The sequence below is a fragment of the Crocuta crocuta genome, unplaced genomic scaffold (genome assembly GCF_008692635.1).
Source record: "Crocuta crocuta isolate KB4526 unplaced genomic scaffold, BGI_CrCroc_1.0 scaffold179, whole genome shotgun sequence".
NCBI lineage: Eukaryota > Metazoa > Chordata > Mammalia > Carnivora > Hyaenidae > Crocuta > Crocuta crocuta.
Window position 1 is genome coordinate 10,746,639 of NW_027551568.1, and position 17,349 is coordinate 10,763,987.

The following is a 17,349-nucleotide window of genomic DNA, read 5'->3' on the forward strand; positions in this document are numbered from 1 at the left end:
TAGATTATTTAAAAACCATAACACAGTGCTTTGTACTTATCAATCATCAGAAAGAGAATTGCCAAATGAATAGACAATACAATACTGCAAAAATATTGCAAAAATACAACACTGTTTAATTATCAGTGTTACAAAATATTTAATTTTACTAAGAGCAATTTGGTACAGTATTTTGGCAGTTTAGTAAATCTTTGTGTATCTTTGTGACTAAAATAAAATACATGATCACCAATCACTCTGAATCTTCTTACTTTAACATACCTACTCTATTATTTATTTTACTTCTGAAGTCCCCATCAGCTCCCTCCAACCTGCCTTTATCCTTTCCTGGGAACTAATCATTCATTCATGCATGCAATTAACATTTGCTGAGCACTTACTGTCTACCACAAACCAGGTTGCAAAGATTCATAAGACTCTCTCCCTGCTTCTATAGGATTTATATGCTACAAGGGAAAACCAATGCATAAACAATTTATAATTAATGGAGGTGTTATGATAGAAGTACAAAAAAGTGCTCTAGTTATAAGAGTGATTCATTCTGCCTGGGGAGTTTGCCTATGGGAGCTTACATGTGGGGAAGTGATTTTTTCTCATTGTAGACTAAATTGACTTACTAGTAATAAAAATAGTTTCCATTTGTATAGTACTTTGCAAACTGCTTTTACATCCATTTATTCTTTCTATCCTCACAATGAAGGCTCGATAGTTTCGTGGTTTAAAAAAAAAATACATCATCAAAAAAGGTAGCTAAGAGGCCAACTGATAAATAATATGGAAATTTATTTGAAAGCCCCTAGCTAGATGAGGCAAGCCAAAACTGCAAGCAAGGCTGTTAGAGCAGAAGTCATTCCAAGAAGGGTTAATTGCAAAGACCCATTCTTTCTTTTTCATCCTCAGTTGCCATTGCCTGATCCTCCATCTTGCTCATAGGTTATAACAACCCTCTAAGTGGATTCCCTGATTTGTATATTATCTCCTTCCAAGCCATTAGCTACACTGGCCACAGATGATAATTTTTACATACAAATTGAGTCATGTAGTCTTCCTACTTAAAAGTCTTTGATCCTGTAGAGCTCCTCACTCCCTGTAGTATCAAGTCTGAATGCTTTTGCACTTGATCTTAGCCAAAGATCAAGTGCAAGCCAAAAGGCCGAGAAGTGATGTATCTGAATGCTTTTGTATCGTACATGAAATTCTACATCATCCAAACCTACCAAATTTTTTAAATTCGTTATTGGCTACTCTCCTCCAACCATCTTCTTGATTTTGCTCAAAGCCATCATACTATTTCCATCTCTGTGGCTTTATAGTGTCTTTGGTCTGGAATGCCTAAGCTCTCCACCCATCTGTCTGGTAAAATGATGATAGACAAAGTGTGCATTTTTTGGTAGTTTTATGGTTTTATTTATTTTTTATTTGTCTTAATGTTTATTTATTTTTGAGACAGAGAGACAGAGCATGAGCAGGGGAGGGGCAGAGAAAGAGGGAGACACAGAATCTGAAGCAGGATCCCGGCTCTGAGCTGTCAGCACAGAGCCTGATGCAGGACTTGAACTTGTCAACCATAAGATCATGATCTGAGCCAAAGTCAGATGCTCAACTGACTGAGCCACATACGTGCCTCTAGTTTTATGGTTTTATTCACATAATATGACATGCACATAAGCGGTATATTCATTGTCTTTGCTGTGCAGCTTGGCATTGGGATTGGTGACTCTGGTGGACAACTGGGCTGCTCTTTCCACAAAGGCTTTGTGGTTCCACAATGGCTTTGTGGTTCCACAATAGCTTTTTGGTTCTTTGAGGAGACATTGTGAGCAATCTCTCTGCAGTGATATTTGTTGCACATCAGCAGCACTTAAAGCTCCTTGACATTGTGAACTAGGAACTTCTGGAAGCCATTGGGAAGCATGTGCTTTGTTTCCTTGTTGGTCCTGTAACCAGTGTTGGACATCAAGATCTGACTTTTGAATCTTCTGTCCACCCTATTGTCAATGCTTCTGGTTTTCCATCAGTTGCACTTAATTTTGACACATTGGTCTGACTGGTGCCAGAAGAACTTCTTGGTCCTCCTTTTAATGATCTTGAGCTACATCAGAGGTCTGAGGGCAGCCATGATTCCAAATAAGAGATGGCTGCCACCACAACAGACAGCACCAAAAAAGAGGAAAAGTGTGCAGGTTTGATCTGGTTTATGTGTAGACTTAATAATAAAAACTCGACAACATAGTTTGTCTTTTGTTTTCTTTCTTTTTTATCTTAATTCATTACTGATTAAAATACAGTTTGGGAACCCGGTCTAGACTTTTTTCTTTTTTAAGGAAAAGAAAGGAAATCTATCATTACATACCAAAGATTCATGATATTTATATTCATTTAACATAGAATAATTCTTTCAAGAGTATATTCTGTGCCATGGGCTAAGGAACCAGCTGGGGATAAGTCAAAACAAGGCAGGGCATTAGTCTATCATGGATCATACATTTGGTGAAATAAATAGACCATAAAATTAATTAATTAATTAAATTGTACAGATTGGTGGTAAGAGCTAGCAAGGAAATAAAGGATGGCCTAAGAAGGGAGGTACTTTGGAGCAGATGGTCCATGATGATCTCTATGAGGAAATCCCATTTAGATGAGATATGAAAGAGAAGCAGCAAGCCATGCAGCTGGGAGAAGAGTCTTCTGGGCCAGAGAACATCTTGGAGTGCTTGACAAACTGAAAGACCTATGTGGTTGTGAGAGAGGGGGAGAACGGTGCAAGTTCACAGCAGATCATGCAGGGCCTCATAGGCCACGGCAAGTAAGACACTGAAAGATTATAAGCAAGTGAATGATGCACCTGAGTGCAACAGAAACTACAGGAGAAAGGGTTATAAGAAAAGATTATAAGAGGGCAGGAGCGGAAGTGAGGAGACCAGTTAGGAGGCTACCGTAATGTTAGTAAAAGTATCCAGTGTTTCAGGTAGTGTTGAGGTCTTAGATGAACTTCAGGGAATTTTTAAAATATGATCACCATTCACAGGTGTGGTTAGGTCCTGAAAGTGGATTTTCAGTGATGAGACTTCTCTTTCTCTCTCCTGGTCTGGCCCTTGCCTGCCTCTCTAGCCTCGTTCTAATGGCTGCATGTCACAGTCTGCCCTCATTCAGGTAAACTTCTCTCCACTTCCTCCAATGTGATCTACTGTTTTTCCTCCTCCAATACTTTGCTGTTCTTGTCGATCCCTCTTCCTGGAATGCTCTTATAGTTCTGTTCTGACCACCCCGTCCCCATCCCCATCCTACATTTTTAGGGCTAATTTCCAGTACAGCCTCTTCTATGAAGCCTTTCCCAATGCCCCAGATTGAAGTAACCATTCCTGCTTTTGCACCTGCTTATACCATGAACAGATGGCCATTTTTAAAACAATGTTTGAGTCTTCATAAAGGCCAGGAACTATGTACATATGTATTTATTTAATCATCAGCACCTGGCACAGAGCCTGTCCATTTAAAGTAATTTCACTGACTTAGAGAATAGAAGGGAGGGAGGAAAGGAAGAAAGATGGAAAGGCATTCATTTGTATGGTGTTTAAGGGGTGTCATCAGTGGTCTGGAATGCATCAGTGGAAATTGGTGGCCCCCGTTTCAGTAAGATCAACAGGTAAGCCATCCCAGCACAAAGCCATCTTCTGAGAGACCTGACACACTGTCATGACTCTGCGGCCTAGACATACATTGTTCCATATTTCAATGAGACTCAGTTATCTGAGATAAGTGGAAGAAAAATCTGGCAAAGCTACACAAAAGTGGGTTTACTGACAAGCACTGTAAATTCTCTAACTTTTCACTTTTCTAAATTTACTCCTGTCTTTGAAAGATTTTCTAAAGTCCCACCACTTTTTGGAAGTCTTTTCAGTTCAGTGGGGACAAAGTTATTGGACTCATCAATTATAGCCCAGCAGATCAAGAGCAAGAGCTCTGGGATTTTGGCTTTATATTAGCTCTGTGGTTTCAGGCAAGCTGCTTAACACTTCTATGCCTCCGTTTGTTCACCTGTGGAATGAGGACAATAATAGTATTTATCATAGAGTTGTAAAGTGGATTAAATATTTAGAATAGCACCTTGCATGTAAGAGAGTAGTAGGTAAATGTTAATATTTGACATTATAAATTGTTAACAGTTAATATTTTGTGTTAATTCATATATAGACAAGAATTACGGAATTCCTTTTCTTCATTCCATCTTTTCTTTTTTTAAAAATTTTTTTACAAATAGTTTATTATCAAATTAGTTTCCACATAACACCCAGTGCTCATCCCCACAATCCTCCTCCGTGCCCATCTCCCCTCCCCCCCACATCCATCAGTCCTCAGTTTTTGTCAGCATTCAAGAGTCTCTCATGGTTTGCCTCTCTCCTTTTCCCCCACCATTTCCCCCCTTTCCATCTTTCCTTAAACAAGAAGAACACAGGTGCCTCTGTTTTAATCATCATAACATTGCTTATTTTAGAAGTCATGGGATTAAATATATATATAGGCCACATTGAGGATAGAGTTTCACCTTCTGCATAAATAAATATGTCTGCGCTTAACTTACAAAATAGGAGTTTTTTTTTTATCTTCAAATCCTCTGTGGTATTTGTTGCTTCTGAGTCTATATTGGCAATGGTGAAACTTGGCAAGATAGCTAATCTTGTATAATGGCAGAGAAGTGGCAGAACAAACCTGCCTCTGATTCATAAAATTGAAGCTAAGGCAGTATCTGTCAGCTGCACCAGGACACTTTTTTTCTAAACTGGAATGAGCTGAACACAAGTAGAAAGCTTATTATCAATCTCATTTTCAGTTCCTTTGAAATCTTTTGTGAGTCTCTCCTATCTAAGGAGACCAGCCATCAGAGAAGAGTCTATGTGTGGTAGGGGATTAGGTTAAACAAATGCTTACAGAAATTCAGTACCCATTGTTCTCTTTCCATTCTCCTATGAAGATGGCACATCTTATGCTCCTTAGTAAATGAACCAACCACAGAGGCCTTTAAAGAGTGTGGCACCTTTATACTGTCAAGGGATGCCTGATGTTTCACCCATGGACAGATTCCAGATTATGTCCCCAAGAAGGATGAATAAATAACAAATCCATTGATTATCTTTCATTTACATTTAAAGTCAACAAACCAGTATTTTTTTTTTTTACAAATGGGTTGTGTCTAAATTGTGAACGCTTGTGATTATTAATAAAGGAGAGACTATGGTAGTATTTACCAGCAAGTTAGACCCACAGACATCTTACAATCTTACCAGACCCAATGTTCCTAATTCCCTCAAGGAAGTAGATCCTGCTAGTCAAAGAGTCTTCTTGCTTTTTTCCACACCCACTCTATCCAGATTCCTCTGGACACCTGCTGAGGCATTCCATCTTTTTGAATCATAAGGGAAACAGCTGGAGTCATGAGGATCAAGATGGAAAGAGGACACGGGGTATAACTCAGAATATGGTGATTTTGCTTAGTTTTGCTACTTACGAGGTGTGTTTCCTCATGAATTCAGTTAACTTTAGCTTTCATTTACTCAGTAATAATACTGTGCCCTCCCTCCATCTCACGCAGTTACTTTGAGGATATTTGAACTGTCAAGACAACAATTTCAAGCGGCCAAGTGACACGCAGTTGTCACTCTGACTCAGCTCATTCCATAACGGGGGCCTTAGGTGCAGGTGGCCTCTGGTGTTACATCACCTGAGTTTAAATCCAGGCTCCCAAGCACTAATGTGACCTTGAACAAGTTCACCCTTCTCTTTTCTCATCTGCGGAATATGAAATGGAAGGGCGCTTGCATGGCACTTAGAACAATGCCTGGAACCTTCATTTTTCTCTTTAAACTCACATACCCATTATACTTTCTCCCTGAATTTTATATGTATATATGAAATCAAAACTGTGGAGCTGCATTTTAGCTCAATTTATGGAAACAGTCCATCATATGTCTTATTGGTAAACCAATAGGCCAAATCACACTTTCTTGCAGAAAAATTCTGCCTTCGTCTTTTTATTTCAAATCAATGTGCTGAAAAGCATAGCGAGAAATATTATAAAAACATTGGGAAATACATTACAAAATGAATCCTATAAGATTATGAAAAGTAGTCAAGATTAAAAGAAGTCCAATATAAATAACCCATTTCCATGAATTATAAAAAGATGAATAAATATGCTAGTTCTCATTAACTAATTTGTAATGAGAGCAATGAATGTACAGTTGGTGCAATAATGAGGGCCTCGTTCTAATTAGAATGTGTGTCTCTCTCTAGTCGAAAGGCAGAATATGGTAGAATGAAGCATAGTTGATCCAACTACATGCCATCTGGGAGAGACACACTAGATTCAAAGATACAAGTGGGAAGTAAAAGAATAGAGAAATATATATCATGTAAATGGTAACCCAAAGAGAGCTGGAGTGGCTATACTAATATCCAACAAAATAGACTTAAAAACAAAATTTGTTCCTAGGAATAAAAAAAAGGGGGGGAGGGCAAAATAATAAAGGGGACAATCCATTAGGAAGACAAAACAATTATAAACATAATGCATCTAATAAGAGAGTCCCCCAAAACATGAAATAAGATGCAGAAGTTAAAGGGAAAAATAGACAATTCAACAATTATATTTGGAAACTTCAATAACCCACTTTCAGTAATGGATAGAACAAGTCGGCACAAGATCAACAAGGAAATAGAAAACTTGAACTCTGTAAAGCAATTAAATATAACACATTATCTATAGAACACTCCAATCAGCAAAGTAGATCTTCTCAAGTGCACATAGAACATCCTCCAGTATAGAGAGCATGTGTTACGAAGCCATAACACAAATCTCAATAACTAAAATCATGTAATGAAACAAAGTATGTTCTTTGTCCACAATCAAATGAAATTCAAGTCATAATAACAGAAAGATATTTGAGAATTCATGGATATGCAGAAATTAAACAAAACACGCCTAAATAACAAATAGGTCAAAGAAGAAATCCGGAGGCAAATTACAGAATAATTTGAGACAAATGAAAACAAAGCGCAACATACTGCCACTTACGAAAACAAAATGCAACATACTGCAACTTATGAGACTCAACTAAAACAGCAGTCAGAAAGGAACAGCTATAATGCATGTTTTTATGAAAAGAATAAAGATTTCAAATCAATAACCTAAACTTCTGCCTGAAAAAACTAGCAAAAGAAGAATAAACTAAAACCAAAGCAGGTAGAAAGAAGAAAATAATAAATATTAAAGCACAAATAATTGAAATAGAGAATAAAAGTAATAGTGAACACGAATGAAATCCAAAGTTAGCTCTTTTAAAAAAATCAACAAAAGTGACCATTGGCTAGGTTGACCAAGAGAAAAATAAAGGACTCAAGTTCCTAAAATCAGGAATAAAAGAGAGGATCTAGAAACCAACGTCACAGAAATAAAAAGGATGGTAAAGGAATACTATGAACAATTGTAGACCAACAAATTAAATAAACCAAGCAACTGAAACAGAAATAAGAAGAAATAAAAAACCTGAATAAACTTATAACAAAGACATTGAATTAGTAATTTTAAAACTTCCCGAAGAGGGGCCCCTGGGTGGCTCAGTTGGTTGAGCATCTGACTTCAGCTCAGGTCATGATCTTGCAGTTCATGAGTTTGAGCCCTGCGTCAGGCTCTGTGCTGAGAACTCAAAACCTGGAGCCTACTTCAGATTCTGTGTCTCCCTCTCTCTCTGCCCCTCCCTCTATCATGTGCTCTCTCTCTCTCTGTCTCTCTCTCAAAAATAAATGAACATAAAAAAAAAACTAAACAAAAGGAAAAACCCAGGCCCAATGGCTTCATTGGTGAATTCTGCACATTTCTAAAGGAGAATTAATACCAATCCTTCACATACTTTTATAAAAAATTAGAATGAATATTTTCCAATGTTTTCAATTCTCTTATTCTATGGGACCAGTATTCCCTTGATACTAAAATCAAAGACATCATAAGAAAACTACAGACCAGTATCCCCTATGAGTATATGAATATAGATGCAAATATCCTCAGCAATCCAAATCCAGCCATATATACATACACACACACACACACACACACACACACACACACACACACACACAGTATAATGAAGAGGGTTTTTTTCCAGAAATGCAAGATTGGTTTAACATCTGGAAATCAATGTAATACATTATATTAATAGAATAAACCACAGAAACCACAATCATATCAATCGATGCAGAAAAATCAATAATTACTTTTATATCGATGACATGATGAAATGATAACATTTTGCATGTGTTGAGTTAAAATGTATTACTCAAGTTAATCTCATCTGTCTCCTTCTCTTTTTTGTAGATGTGGCTACTAGAACATTTTACATTACAAATGTAGCCTGCATCTGTGGCTCACGTTATATATCTATGGAACAAAGAAGGTCTAGATGTGTCTGTTTGAAGACCAGTGCTGTAACGGCATTGGGTATCTTTTGTGTGTGGCTCCCTGTATTACTTACTGGAGAAGAAAAGTGATACTAAGAACGGTTAACCTGCCTAGGTTAATAAACTCCACCCAGTAGGTGTCAGAACTGATACTGGAATTCACTTCTGTCCTGAAGCCAGAGTTTGTCCCATTTACATCAATTGTCTTCCTTAGGGATCAAGCCATTACCAACATCTTTGTGCATGTTTTGAATAATTGTTTTGTTTTCATTATCCATTGCAACTCCCCCCCCCGCCACCCCCCATACAAGGGTTACCACTAAGTTCTTGTATCTGACCTTGGAGTTTACTCTTTGCTTTAAGCTTCATGAAGACACATAATAGCTAAGAGTTTTTATGTGCTTGTTGAAACATCTGTTCTGTGTCAAACATTATAGAAGACTCTCTACCTAAAATATTGCTAATCATTTTCACAATTTCTACTTTGAGATTATGGTTGTTGCTCTTTTCACTTTCACAAAGATGAGAAAAACTAAGGTCTCCAAAACTCAATTGCTGAAGTTACACAGTAACATTGGGAGTAGGGGCTAAAAGCCAGGTAGGTCTCTGACACAAGAGCCCCCATGTGTCCAGAATATCCCTCTTCCCTGTCTCCTAACGTGAGGGAAATATGGATCAACTGTGGGCCTTTTAAAAAATATTAGTATTGGGGTGCCTGAGTGGCTCAGTCGGTTAACCATCCGGCTTTGGCTCAGGTCATGATCTCACAGTTTGTGAATTCAAGCCCCGCTTCGGGCTCTGTGCTAACAGCTTGGAGCCTGGAGCCTGCTTTGGGTTCTGTGTCTCCTTCTCTCCCTGCCGCTCCCTCACTCATGCTCTCTCTCTGTCTCAAAAATAAATATTAAAAACTTTTTTAAAAAATAAAAAATAAAAAAATAAATCAAAAACATTGGGGCGTCTGGGTGGCTCATTCAGTTAAACGTCCGACTTCGGCTCAGGTCATGATCTCACGGTTCATGGGTTTGAGCCCGGCTGTGCTAACAGCTCAGAGCCTGGAGCCTGCTTCAGATTCTGTATCTCCCTCTCTCTCTCTCTGACCCTCCCTGCTCATGCTGCCTCTCTCTTTCTCTCTCTGTCCCTCAGAAATAAATAAAACATTTTTAAAAAACTTAAAAAAACATTAGTATTTATATATATGGGATTCACCTACTTATTAAAATTTTCTAAAGTTTTTTTCCACACAAATCTATCTATAATTTTTTTTCTATTGCAAATTGAGGCCTATTTTTCTTTTTCTTACTGTGGATTATGTTCTGTAAACTTACTACAATGACTTACACTTATACATGAATTTTGGATACAAGATGCAATGAACTCCTGTAGTCCTACCTAGAGCACAGTAAAAGTGAATTGATAGCAGCAAGGACAGTGCACTAACCTAGGCTAATATTAAATAACCTCAGAATGTTATTCAGACCTTGTCTTTATACTTACTCAATTCTTGTACAGAGATGGGGGTGTGTAATGTGTGGTATCAAATAAAGTTCATGATTTTTCTTTCCAAACATTCACAGTTTCCAAAATATGTTTGAACTTTTTAATCTTTCTATGATTCCAAAATATTAAGATCAAATTTGATAGATGCAATATTCTTCATCTACATAAAGTTTAAATATTTAATATTGAGTCAAATTCTTCTTCACTTTTCTCTGCAGAGAATAATTTATCAATTGAAGGAGTTAGCTTTCCAAAATGAAAGAAAAGAATTAAATGCAATATATACTGCCAGGCCTCATTACTCTAATAGGAGAAAAATTAGTATGCACATTTGAGAAGTATTTCTGAAGTTTTGTGGGCTATGTATTTCAAAAATAAAATGCTTTCAGTCTGAGATCACTACTGCCAACTGCCATTCATTTAGTTAGGTTTTACTGAAAAGTTTTAAAGGATCACTCTTTCCATCTATTATCCTTAAGTAGAAGTAATGACCATTGCTCTTAGGGTATGTCCCTATGGGTCTGTTTGGCTCAGATAAATTGCATTTCTCAGGTGATAGTCCAAGGGACAGCTAATGGTGCAGTAGACTGAGCAATGGGAAGATGAGGGCTTTAAGCCCAAGCTATGCAAACTACTGGAAGCAAATTACTTTATTTCTGGGCTTTGTTTTCTAACTATGAAATAGGAATACTATTTGCTTATCTAGTCACAAAGTATACTATGACAAGTTAAGCAGATAATAAATGGGAATCCCTAGGGTTACAATATGTTTCAGTGTGTGATTTCTTCTGCCTTCCTGCTGAAGTCGCCTTGGTTCAATATTCCATATCCACCCCAGGGCTCCACCCATGACCAGCCCAGCAAGGCTATGTTGCAGCATGTAAGACTCCAATTTAGTAGGTCAGTTTCAGCCTAGAATCTCACTGTTTATGACTCTGTCTAGACAATTAGGGCTCGGAACTATCATAGCTGATATCAACAGCCTCTGTGATGCCACAGAATAATGTATGCGTCTTCAGTTTTGTTCATGGTGGTATCCCTAGCACCCAGCACTCAATAAATAGTTTCTGGCTACATAAACGCATCATGAACTAAGGAAAGAAAGGAATATATAAGGCAGGCATAGCCACTACCTCCAAAGATTTATAATCTAGCCAAGTTAACTACACCTAGAAATACAAGTCAAGAAGCAATGGAACGGTTAAGTCTGTCTACGTGCCAATGAGCATGTGTCAGGAATTACTGCAGAGGTTGCCAGCTTGTCTCTGAGGTGGGAGTACTGGAATTGGATGACAAATCTCCCAGATTCCACAAAGGGTAACATAACCTGTGAAGACCTTTTATTGTGTTTGGAGTCTACACATTAGCAGCAGGGAAATATTCTAGATATTTTTCCTTTGTCAATGCATTCATCCTTGAATAGCACAATAACTGGAATGGAGTTTTCAGGTTGGTCTTGCAAAAGAAAACAATGAAAAGGAGAGTGAGATTTTGTTGTTGTTATTTTTATAGCCTATTCTTTTTCTCTCTCTCTCTCTTTTTTCTAGCAGACATTAAGTCACTAATGTTATGGTTCTCTAGTAAATGGCATATGTCCTTTTAGGTGTGTTTCAGAAACATTTTCCTTCTTCCCTCCCTTCTTCTTCACTCCTTCCTTTCTTTTCCTTCTTCCTCTCCTTTCCTGCCTTTCAACTCTCCTTCCTACAGCACTTACTGCAATTACAAATCCACAAACTTGTACTGAGCACTTGTACTTCAGGTATAATGACAGGCAAAGGGATGCAGAGATACATAAGGAAAGTCCATGACCTAGAGCAACTCAGAGATAAAAGGGCAGATAGCTAAGGAGACAGATAATAATTGTCCATGTGACAAGTGTCCTACTAAGAAAACATTATTATGACAATGTTGTATGAGAACGTAAAAAAAGCTTTAACTCACTGTCCAGGAAGAGTCAGGAAAGGCTATGGCATTTGAACTGTCTCTTGAACAGTAAGGGTGCATTAGCGGATGAAAAAATGTAAGAGGCATTTCAGAAAGTGGAAACATCATGTGCAAAGGCCCAGAGCAATGAAAAGACTTGTCTGATCCAGAAGACTGGGTACTATGGAGAGTGACAGGAGATAAAGGCAAAGAGGCATATTGCAAATAGCTTCTGAAGGGTCCTATTCACCAGCAAGTTTGGATAGGGTAGAAGCTAGGGAGGTGCTTATTGACCAGGATGTGTGACAGGATATTAGCCATTTGTTGATGCTACCAAAGGGAAGAGATTCAGAAGAAGAAATGGTAGGGACACCAGCTAGAGTCTGCGCACCAGGGAAGGTCAGAGAAAAGACTGAGAGCTAAGACACAGGTAGAGGAGCGGACTGAGGAGACAACATTTGAGCACTATTTCTGCAACCGAATTGAGAGTAGGGTAACTGACTGTTTTTGGAGGATAAGAGAGAGGGAAGAGGATGACTCATGTTTCCAGCTTGAGCAATTTGTGTAATGATGCCATCAACCCAGAGAATGAGCAAAAGAGGAGGAACAGGTTTGGGGGAAGATGGTAAGTTCAGGTGTGGACATATTGAATTGATGTGTCTGATCCAAGGTCAAGCTGTTTAATAGGCAGTGGAAAATATGAGTTTGGCACATTAGCATATAGATGATACTTGAAAACATGATAGAGGATAAGGTCACCTAGAAAGAGCATGTAGAAGTAGAGAACCAACAATATAAGCCTAAGGAACTCCAACATGTAAGGGATATGTAAAGAGAAGGAAGGCAACAGAGAAGAGTATGAAGAAAGGTTTAGAAAAGTAGAAAAAAAAACAACCAGTTAAGTACTAAAGACGGTGGTACTCTGGGGTTGTTGTGTCAGTAAAGCAACTTGAAGTTGTATGAGATCAGTATGGGCCTTAATTTATATTTTTACACCCAATGCAAAGTCAGGCTAATGAGCTTCCACTGAAGAGTAACCCTCTCCCACCCTATGGGGTCAGTAACATTCCCAGGGTGGGGAGCCCCAGGAAGCCAGCAGCTTGGCTGCTCAGCATCCAGTTGGCCTCACTGTCATTCTACATGAATTCATTCCCTTTCTATGAGCTGGAGCCCTGACTCCTTGTCTTTGCTCCACTCCTGTAAGGAACCCTTCTATTTCACTCTCCTTTCTCAGTATCCTAGTCCCTCAAGCCTGGGGTTCTTCTCTAGGTTCTTAAGCCTGAATCCTGTGTCCTGGAGTCCAGGGTGATCTATTCCTTTGTGTTGCGATCTTGAGCTGCCCGATCTGTGCATCCTCACACATTTATCCTGTTGATGTCTGGAACAACCTTGCCTTCCGTATAATTCCTAGGCGCCTGTGGGTGGTGTTTGGGTAACTCCTGCCAACATATAAGTAGCTGGTAAGTGGACCCTCATATTGCTATAGTGTACTTATAGCTATTATTCAGTGCATGCACAATTAACAGTTGCCTACTGTGTGCCAGGCATCATTGTTCCAAGTGCCGAAGATGCAGCAGTGAACAAAACAGTGCACCTTTCCTTGTGGAGTTTGTGATCTAATAGGAAGATAAACAATGTAGGTACATAGAGTGTCAGACTGGGGGGGGGGGGGGGGAACAAACCATTTGTGAATAATAGGGAGACTGGAATGGAAGGAAGGGGCTACTATTTCAGTGGTGGTCAGGGAAGATATCACTGAGAAAATGAGCAGAGAGACCTGAAAGAAATGAGAGAAAAAGAGCTGAGCAGAGACCTAAAAGAAATGAGTCAGAGACATGAAAACCATGAGAGCCCTGCTGGTACTTTGGGGACAAATATTCCAGGGAGTGAGAATTACAAGGGCAAAGGCTCTGAGGCCAAGTTGGCTTGGAGTATTAAAGAAATAAGCATTCCATTGTGGGTAGAAGTGGTCATAGGGTTAGTGGAGGCAGCAGGCAATTGTGAATAACCATTTAGTCACTGAAAATGTTTTGACAGTTATTCTAGGAAAATATAAGTATTTGGTCAGGGAGGTTGACATGATCTGTCTTCCATTCTGAAAGGAGACTTTTGGCTGCTATGTGAATAGGCTGTAGGGAGATGAGACCACAAGCTGGGGGGCTAGACAGGAGGTGAGAGCGACAAGCCAAGGGACAGGTCATGTTGCCTGGTCCAGGTTGTTTGTGGTGGGCAGTGGTTGGATTTTGGGTATAACTTCAAGGTATGATAAGCAGGTAATAATGGTTTGAATATGCTGGAAGAAAATAGAAGTCAAGGATGACCTATTTATTTATTTGCCTGAGCAGCTATAACAATGGAGTGCCATTTACCAAGATGGCGGGGGGGGGGGTTCAATTTTGGACATGGTAAATGTAGGATGTCTATGAGACCCCTGGGATGTCTGTGAAGCCATGCCCTGAACAGGTGCAGGAAGGATCTGGTGCGTCAGTGGAGGGGCTGGCCTTATATGGGAGTGTGGGGTGTGGGCAAGATCTCCATGTAGCAGGAAGGAAGAAGGTGCATAGGAACAGATGCACAGTGACTAGAAAAGGGTGCAGTGAAGACCTGGGGAAGCTCCCCTGTAATTCCTTCTTTTTTCTCAGTGAAGTAGAAAGCCAGGTCAGCAGCTCAGAATGAGGGCAGGAGAGAAGGTGTGAGGAGGCTTTGAGATAGAGGAGAAGGTATGAAATAGTCTTCTAGGACAGTGATAATAAATTTCAACTCATGGCACATGTGCCTGGGTAGCTCAGTTTGTTAAGCATCTGACTCTTGATTTTTGGCTCAGGTCATGATCTCCCAGTTCATGGGATAGAGCCCCTCATCTGGCTCTGGCTTTGCGCTGCCAGTGTGGAGACTGCTTGGGATTCTCTCTCTTCCTCTCTCTGCCCCGCCCCCACTCATGTGCATATGCACTCTCTCTCACTCCCAATAAATAAACTTTAAAAAAATAATACATTTCAATTCACAACCTAATGGCGGGACTTATAAATCAGCTTAATGATTGGAGATCAACTTGGTTTAAAACAGTAAATAGAATTTAAAAATAGAGTTCACTGCATGTATAAAGAGTAAGAACTGCTTACAGCTTTCTTTTAGGTGCACATGTGTATGTGTATGCTAGGTTGTAGCAAGAATATTTTAAAGATACTGGCCCAAGAAAGTGGTAGAAAATGATCAAGAGACTGTTGAACAAGGTCAGGGACTGAGCTGATGATCATATAGTTAATGGAGAATATACCCTCATAAGATTTTGGCATTGGGTCTGCTAGAAGACCACAACACACCCCCCTCTGGTCGCCCTGCACCTCCACTATAGGAAATCTTTCTGTTTGAATATTTTCATTGATGGTATGCTCGCAAGCTTAAAAGACAGAGATTTCATGATATAACTTTCCTCTCTAAAAAAAAAAAAAAAAAAAAAAAAAAAGAAAGGATCCTCACAACACTCTCTGAGATGTTAAAGTGGTGAGCAGAGGGTCTGATAGTTGGATTTTGGAATTTGGTGTACTTAATATGAAATTTGACCTTATTGTGTAATACCAAATGTGACAGCTTTTTTCCTGTTTTGGAGGTCTCTAAATCCAAAACAAAACCAGTATCAGAACACCATGAAATCTTGTTTTTATTCAAACTTTAGCCCAGAATTGTAGCTTTTGGCTTGTAAATGTATGCTCTCTCTCCTCCTTACATTACACTAACTGCAATTTTAGTGGATGATTGAGCTAATTTTCATGCCTATATTTTCTTCCTCTTTCAAGATTTGTTGTTGGATCGGCAGATGATTCCAAATATAACTTCACTTAGAAAAAAATGTGTTCATTTTCAAGCTGTCTTATAGTCTTCAGTTGTGAAGCAGTTTTTCCCTACCAAATATATTAATGAATAATAGTTAAGAATATGTCAATGGATGCTGTGAAAATGGCCACTTACATTTTTAATTGTAATGAGCCTAGGTTATTTTCTAGACATTGTAATTTAGAATAATAAAAGTACTTCTCCTGTTCTATATTTTGCCTGATTGTTAAAAATGGTTTGTGATTATTAACTCAAATCAATTTTCTGTACACCTGACCAATTTCTGAATCATTTGAGTTTTTTTAAAACCCTTTTTTCTATTGTAAAGGCAATATCAAACTTCATTAGACAGGCTATCAGACATAAATATAATACATGAAGCATAATTCCCTCTGCAATGTTGTTCTCTTTCTACTGTATTCATTTTGATTCACAAAATTTGAAACACTGAAATAACAAAAGTAGAAATGAAATTTAATAGACTGAGGACTCATCACAAAGTACACTCTGCCTACATCAGTACTTTTATAATCTATAACACTATTTAATTTTAGACCAGTTGTAAATCAAAATCAAGTAGAGTCTCACCAGGAAAAAAAAAATTAACTATGTGTGGTGGTGGATATTAACTAAACTTACCGCGGTAGTTACTTCCCAGCATAAATAGATATATCAAATCATTACGTTGTACACCTAAATCCATACAGTATTATAGGTCAGTTACATCTCGATTTAAAAAAAGAATTAAAAAATCAAGTATTCTGAACACCCCCTCTATTGCTTTTGGGATTGGACTGCATTCTAGGGTTCCTTCAATGGTTTCACTTCCTAAGTGCCAAGAAAAAGTTAAAACTACAAAACAGGATCATTCTGTTATTCTTTATCTAGACCCTCACTGTAATTTTTGTCGCTCTGTTAAGTGCTTCTTTAGAAAAGGAAATACACAGGATTAGCTCCTCTTCTATCGCTTCCAACAAGAGCTCTACCATGGAAAGCTCTCTCCCCTTCCATTTTGCAAGCCTCAACAAGTCTTTTGCTGAGTCAGAACCTCTTTTTTTTTTCCCTGATGTGAGAAATCTCTCTCCCTTGAAAACTCCTAAAGCTTAGGAAATTAAATGTTTGAGTCTCCCTGGGGGGAAGGGACACGGGAGCCAGATGAATGTGGTCAGGACGAGCCCCACACACAGCAGCCCTGATGACGGCATATTTAATGCTTTTGTGAAATACGAAGACTTGGAGCTGGCCCAGGGTTACCATGGGACTCGCCTCGTAACCTGTTAGACGCATGCATGTGTGTAAAAAGCCACCCGGAGCCTGGTGAGGTTCCCGGGACTTTGCTCCTCATTGCTGAAGTGACAACGTTTGGTGTACAGCTGGCGAAGCTTGTCTGCCCTGCAGAAAACACCTTCAGGCAGCTGCAGGAAGGGCCAAGCCGGCACACAGCACGAGAAACTGAAAACAGAAACGAGCCCGAGAAGGCGCTTTCTAGGGCGCCCAGAAGGGAGCACGCGTCCCAGCCTGGGGCGTGGTGGAGCACGAGGTGCGGGGAGCCGCTCGGCGGTTGCACGGCAGGCAGAGCCCGCACGGTCCAGCTGGCCGAAGGGCCCTAAGGGCTGAGCCTGGCGGGCGAGCGCGGCCCCGGGC

At 39.3% G+C, this 17,349-nt stretch overlaps 1 pseudogene; it reads right to left on the reverse strand.

Moving 5' to 3' along the window:
- Nucleotides 1-1,640: 1,640 nt before the first annotated feature.
- LOC144220287 (large ribosomal subunit protein eL32 pseudogene) lies at nucleotides 1,641-2,119 on the reverse strand (annotated as a pseudogene).
- Between the last annotated feature and the right edge of the window lie 15,230 nt (nucleotides 2,120-17,349).